This window comes from Bos indicus x Bos taurus, chromosome 19, assembly GCF_003369695.1.
Source record: "Bos indicus x Bos taurus breed Angus x Brahman F1 hybrid chromosome 19, Bos_hybrid_MaternalHap_v2.0, whole genome shotgun sequence".
In the NCBI taxonomy this organism is placed as follows: domain Eukaryota; kingdom Metazoa; phylum Chordata; class Mammalia; order Artiodactyla; family Bovidae; genus Bos; species Bos indicus x Bos taurus.
Window position 1 is genome coordinate 568,037 of NC_040094.1, and position 7,575 is coordinate 575,611.

The following is a 7,575-nucleotide window of genomic DNA, read 5'->3' on the forward strand; positions in this document are numbered from 1 at the left end:
ACGATGCCAAAAACCATGAAACACACCAGTGGAAAATATCAAAGCCACCTGTCCCTGAATGATTGTTTGCAGTGAAGCTTCACCCTAAATTAGGATGTGTATGTGTTTGTCACTCAGATATGCAGATGACACCACCCTTATGGTAGAAAGTGAAGAGGAACTAAAAAGCCTCTTGATGAAAGTGAAAGAGGAAAGTGAAAAAGTTGTCTTAAAGCTCAACATTCAGAAAACTAAGATCATAGCATCTGGTCCCATCACTTCATGGGAAATAGATGGGGAAACAGTGGAAACAGTGTCACACTTTATTTTGGGGGGCTCCAAAATCACCGAAGATGGTGATTGCAGCCATGAAATTAAAAGACATTTACTACTTGATCAACCTAGATAACATATTAAAAAGCAGAGGCATTACTTTGCAACAAAGGTCCGTCTAGTCAAGGCTATGGTTTTTCCAGTAGTCATGTATGGATGTGAGAGTTGGACTGTGAAGAAACTGAGAGCCGAAGAATTGATGCTTTTGAACTGTAAGGTTGAAGAAGACTCTTGAGAGTCCCTTGGACTGCAAGGAGATACAACCAGTCCATCCTAAAGGAGATCAGTCCTGGGTGTTCATTGGAAGGACTGAAGCTGAAGCTGAAACACCAATACTTTGGCCACCTCATGCGAAGAGTTGACTCATTGGAAAAGACTCTGATGCTGGGAGAGATTGGGGGCAGGAGGAGAAGGGGACGACAGAGGATGAAATGGCTGGATGGCATCACTGACTTGGTGGACATGAGTTCGAGTGAACTCCGGGAGTTGGTGATGGACAGGGAGGCCTGGCGTGCTGCAATTCATGGGGTCGCAAAGAGTCGGACACTACTGAGCTACTGAACTCATCTGAACTGAGCCTCCAACTCTTTGGAAATATTCTGCTTTAGAACACTCAGATCTTAGAAATGCAGGAGTTTCCTATCTTTGTCAGAGTTTAACCAAGTTAGCACAGATGTACTACTTTTTTTTTTTTTTTCTGCTCTCCCTCTGCATAAATTATCCAAGAACATTCTTCACACTCATCTCCCACATTTCACATAGCCATTGAACTAAAGTGTGAATGCACTCACCTGGCCACAGGTGATTGAGTCCACAGTGCCTGTTATACAAAGATGGCTCAACCAAACTATTTACTTCAGCTCTTTAAATAAGAACCAAGAGAAAGTGTTTATCTCTCTTTGTAGTGTATTTTCTTTTTTTTTTTTTAGACTGGGAATTGTTTTCCATATCTTCCTCAGTATTGACTGGAGAAAATTTAAAGTCAAACATCAGGGAGATAGATGATAATCAAACAGATGTATAAAAATATGTATGCAATTTTCATCTTTCCATTTTCCTAATGACTGACACACACAATGCAACCATGACTAATAAATTATATTTTTACTTCTTATTTGTTTTATAACAAAGGCAAATATGATAATACAATTTCAGGAGATTTAATGCTTTGAGCCCAATTCACAAATTCAGTTTTTGACATAGAAATGTTTCTGTAGAAGGGCTAGTATCACAAAGTTTAAAGAGAACGCTAACATAAGTACTCATCAATTTCCCATCCAAGGCAGTAAATTATATCTCAGTTTAGCAAAAAATGACCACATTTCTGTTTTCTGGTGTCATACTTTCCATTTGGCCTATATCCCATATAATTTCAATAATCTTATTTGTTTTAAAATTATTTCTATAAGGCTAAAGATTGGCAATAGAGCTATCTAATTACAATGTTATATATTTGCAACCAACTCCAGTATTCTCACCTGAATAATAGAGGAGCCTGGTGGGCTACAGTGTGTGGGATGGCAAAGAATTGGACAAAACTAAGCAACTAACATTGCAACTACTACTACTTATTTGCAATAAAATTATGTGCACATTAACCTACACAGCTTACATATTTTCACATAAATTCAGCTACTTTATGATGGCATTTTTATTCTTCTGTACTTAGCCATTTGCATTTTACTTTCTTGGCATTATACTGTTATTGTCCTTTGAAACATGATTATCTGAGTATGTGTACATGTGTCTTTGTGTTTATGTACTAATATTTGGAAGAGAGTAAGTGAGAGAAGGATAGGAAACTTTTGAGAAGAAAATAAAGAATAGAAAAAAACTATCATAAATGTGTGCATTCAAATCAGAGAGCTGCTTTTATAGATAGCACTCTTTTACACCAATTTATATTTTTTTTCCTTAACAGATATGTGTGTTTTTCCAGGGATAAAGGAAATGATAGTTGGTATGTTTACTTCTGCAATTGAAAGGATATTCCTGAATTTATACTTAAGCAACTCTGCAGGAAATAATTCCATAAATAAAACTGGAATCTATTTTAATGTTTAAAAAGTTTGATATATGTTGTATATAACACGCTCTCACAGACTATAAATTGTGAAAAAAACATGCATCATGAAAAAATAAATTGACAATTGCAAATACACGGCATGGTCAGTTTCATGTGATATTGTCACTTTCGACTCTAAATACTGAATTGCTTATTTTCATAACCCAAATTTCTTTACAAATTATCCCTATTTCTGAGAACCTAAAAGAAAAATAGAATGATTCGATGACACTTCCATAGTTTTATATAAAACTTTGGTAATTTCACTTATATCTAATTGGATACGTGTATGTGAAAATGAATGGACTTGATTAATTAGAAAATATTCTTTTTTTTCTTTTTTTTAATATATATTTTTTTATTTTTTATTTTTTTTCTAATTTTATTTTATTTTTAAACTTTACATAATTGTATTAGTTTTGCCAAATATCAAAATGAATCCGCCACAGGTATACATGTGTTCCCCATCCTGAACCCTCCTCCCTCCTCCCTCCCCATACCATCCCTCTGGGTTGTCCCAGTGCACTAGCCCCAAGCATCCAGTATCGTGCATTGAACCTGGACTGGCAACTCGTTTCTTACATATTCTAATGAAAAACTAACTTGAATTCAGCTTTCCAAATTTCAATTTAATTTGAAATTAAATTGCTCTATTTTATTTAAAGTACTCTATTTAATGCAGAAAATTCACCAAATAATTCCAGAGGTGAAAGGACTCTTCCTAGTAATTACATTCCACAAACCCTTCTTTACTTCCCTGTTCTGGAGACTGTAGATCAGAGGATTCAACATGGGGATCACCACTGTGTAGAACACAGAAGCTACTTTGTCCTGAGTCAAGGAGTAGCTGGAGGAAGGTCTCAGATAAGTATAGATGGAGGTGGAATAGAACAGGATGATGGCTGTCAGGTGAGATGCACACGTGGAGAATGCTTTGTGCCTTCCCTCCCCTGTATGCATACGGTAGATGGAGAAGAGAATGTAGAAGGTGAGGATCATAAGCAGAGTTCCGACCATATTCACACCAGCAAAAATGGACATGATACTTTCATATAGGCATATGTCAGAACAAGAGAGTTTGAAAAGTGGGGGACTGTCACAGAAGTGATGGATGACATTGGAACTGCAGAATGACAAGCTGCTCACATAACCTGTGTGAATTACAGAGTTCAACAGTCCTGCTCTAAAAGCCCCTGCTGCCATTTTCAGGCAGACCATCCTGGACATGATCAAGGAGTAAAAGAGAGGGTTGCATATGGCCCCATAGTGGTCATGGGCTATTAACCCAAAAAGGATGCATTCAGTTGTGGCCAAGGCTATAAAGAAGTACATCTGCAGAAAGCAGACAGATTAGGAGATGGACTTCTTCTCTGATAATAAATCTACCAGCATCTTTGGGGTGATGGTGGATTAATAACAAACATCTACAAAGGACAGGTTAGCCAGGGAGAAGTGCATGGGTGTGTGAAGTCGGGAATCAGCTCTGATTAAGAGGATCATCCCAACATTTCCCAAAACTGTCATTGTGTAAATCACAAAAAAAAAAAAAAAAAAGAAAAAGAGGACAACCTGCTGCTCCTGTGTGTCCGCTAATCCCAAAGGATGAACTCAGTCAGCAGAGTATAGTTTTTTCTGGCCATTTGTCACAGGTATAGTATGTTTAAACTTACATTAGGTGCCAATATTTCATTGTCCAAATTTTACAGGAAATAGTAGTAATAAGAATGAGGTTTAGTGGTTAGCATATAGAAAAAATAACCCATAGGGTAATTGGAGAAGGCAATGGCACCCCACTCCAGTACTCTTGCCTGGAAAATCCCATGGACGGAGGAGCCTGGTGGGCTGCAGTCCATGGGGTCGCTAGGAGTCGGACATGACTGAGCGACTTCACTTTGACTTTTCACTTTCATGCATTGCAGAAGGAAATGGCAACCCACTCCAGTGTTCTTGCCTGGAGAATCCCAGGGGCGGGGGAGCCTGGTGGGCTGCCGTCTACAGGGTCGCACAGAGTCGGACACGACTGAAGCGACTTAGCAGCTAGAGCATAGTAAATACTGAAAAATGATGCAATAGTTAAATTAGTTCAAAAAAATGAATGAATGTTCGAAATTATTAAGCAGTTGTATCACATTTGGGTTGAGGAATTAAAAACTACTGGTCAAGGTCCACATATTTCACTTTAGATTATTATTATTATTATTTTGCAAATCCAGTATCTATGTTACATTCTTTCTCTTCTAATCCACATACAAAATAAAATAATACATTTGAATCAGTTCTAATGAGGTGGATGAAACTGGAGCCTATTATACAGAGTGAAGTAAGCCAGAAAGAAAAACACCAATACAGTATACTAATGCATATATATGGAATTTAGAGTGATGGTAACAATAACCCTGTGTGCAAGACAGCAAAAGAGACACTGATGTATAGAACAGTCTTTTGAACTCTGTGGGAGAGGGAGAGGGTGGGATGATTTGGAAGAATGGCATTGAAACATGTATAATATCATATACGAAACGAGTCGCCAGTCCAGGTTCGATGCACAATACTGGATGCTTGGGGCTGGTGCACTGGGACGACCCAGAGGGATGGTATGGGGAGGGAGGAGGGAGGAGGGTTCGGGATGGGGAACACATGTATACCTGTGGTGGATTCATTTTGATATATGGCAAAACCAATACAATATTGTAAAATTAAAAATAAAATTAAATTAAAAAAAAAGAATATAGAAGTGTCCTTGCTGAAGCCTCTCCCATATCTTCTGAACAGACACTTAACTTTAACTCAAATACATTTTTTTCCTTCTCCTCAAGATCACTCTGTATGTTCTTCAACTCATTAATTCATGCATCACCACCTGGAAGTTGCTTTTGTGTTCTCCAAGCAGCAAAAGTAGCCCATTTCAAATAACCAAAAATTGAGCATATATTATATTGTTAAGAGGAGGAGAACAAGGCAACCTACTCCAGGATTCTTGCCTGGAGAGTTTGATGGACAGAGGAGTCTGGTGGGCTACAGTCTATGGGGTCACAAAGAGTCAGACACAACTGAGTGACTAAGTATAGCACAGCTTACTGTTAAGAATGATTTTGTAGTAAACCTAATAACCATTCTCATCATAAGCCACACTATCAAATGAATGCCATATAGTAACAGACACTATACTGAATGACAGAGCCAAGTTTTTATTGCATTCTTCCCAGTACTAACCTATTTGGTCAAGTATTTTCTTTTTTGTCAAAATCCCTAATAAATCAGTTGAGGCACAAAAATAAAAAGAAGAAAGTTTTCATGTTTTAAATGAAATTAAAAGCGTGAAAACTTGAATTAGCTCTTTGTAAAAGTTTAAGGCAGCTTCTGATTATATACATATTGCTGCCCCTTAATTTTGTTCTCCTTAAACAGCATTGGGTGCACTTGGGGACTGGTTTATAGATTTTGATTGTGAAATGAATCATCTAAAAGCAGAAACTTCAGTCTCAAAACTAATTAAAATGTGATCACACACAGAGAGATGGAATCAAACACTAGTGTGATCTTCATCATAACATGGTTCCTGATCTCTTTTTTAAAGTTTTTGCTTTATTTAAAAATGGTTATTTAATTGCCTCTTTCTTTGTATAGTTAGCAGCTTAGTCCAAATGTGTATATAACCTACTACCATACTACTGTCCTTCCCTGTGTGGGTTTGTGTGTATCCCTCCCCTTAGCAGAGTAATTTTAACTTTCATTCCACATTTGTTCTTGAGTGAAATTAATCAGAAGAAGAAAATAACTACTAACCTCATGCCCAGATGAATATTTATTGACCAAGATGAACAACATGGACCACAGATGGTTGAGGTGGATGACAATTTCATGACAGGTCATGAGGTCAGCTCTGCCATATCCCAGATGACTTGAAAATCACAGCTTCTATCAGCTGCAGCTTCAGTAGCAAATGCAAGGGAAAGTTCTGGGGAATTCCCCTCCAAAAACTTCAGGTATGGTTATTATCTTAGCAAGCCCTGCACACCACTCAATTTCCTCCCAGATTCTACAAAGGCACTCCCATTCCGCCTATATTGTTGTTGGTGGTGGTTTAATTGCTAAATTGTGTTCAACTCTTGTGACCCCATAGACTGTAGCCTGCCAGGATCCTCTGCCCATAGGGTTTTCCAGGCAAGAATACTGAAGTGGGTTACCATTTCCTTCTCCAGGGTATCTTCCTGACCCAGGAGTCGAACCCAGGTCTGCTGCATTGCAGGCAAATTCTTCATCGACTGAGCTAGGAGGGAAGCCCAGGTATATATCATTGCTTACCTTTAATATTAAAGTTAACTTTAATGAATTGAAATTGGTATTTGATAGATCATTTACATAGTCAGGAAATCTATGAGACTATTATACAGCATAGGTGTCAGTTTCACCCTTTAAACATTGATCTACCTGCTTTGGAACTATTCATTAATTCAACTCTGCCATAGCTGAACATGTGTGTATGTGGCTTTGTGTGTATGCATCAGTTTGGGAAGAGATAAAGCAAGAGAAGATTATGAAACTTTTGGAAAGAAAAGAAGGGAATAGAAGAAAAGTTATTGTAATTGGTGTATTTTAACCAGAGAGCATTTTTAAATAGAACACATTACACAAAGCCACACTTATTCTTTCATAAAACTGTGTATATTTGCAGAGATAAAGGAAATAAAAGTTTAAGCTGTTTACTATTGCAATTAAGATAATGTTCCTGAAATTTTATTTAAATAGCCCCCTCCAGATAACAGTTCAAGAAAATGGAAATCTATTTTACATTTAAAACATTTTGATACATGATGTATATCAATGGCTTACAAATCTTGAATAGGCAAAAAGGATGGATTGGAAAAAAAATAAACTGACAGTTAGACATATACTACACAATTATTTTTATGTAACATTGTAACTCCTGCCTCTATATACATAATCCTTTACTTCCCTAAACAAAATATCTCTACAAAGAAGCCCAAGTTTCAGAAAATTGGGGAAAATATACAATGATTAGATGAAATTTCCATGGTATTATATATAAAGTTCAATTAATTTTATCTAATTGATTGTTTGCACTTTAATATTATCAGAACATGATTACATAGATTATGTAGTAAGGAAAATAAGTTTGATCCAGGTTTTGAATGTTCAATATATATTCTATTTAGTCAAGAAAACTAAGCTGGCAA

General features: G+C 36.9%; 1 pseudogene; it reads right to left on the minus strand.

Annotated features, from left to right (window-relative positions):
* Window positions 1-3,064: 3,064 nt before the first annotated feature.
* On the minus strand, window positions 3,065-4,017 carry LOC113877376 (annotated as a pseudogene).
* Window positions 4,018-7,575: the final 3,558 nt, after the last annotated feature.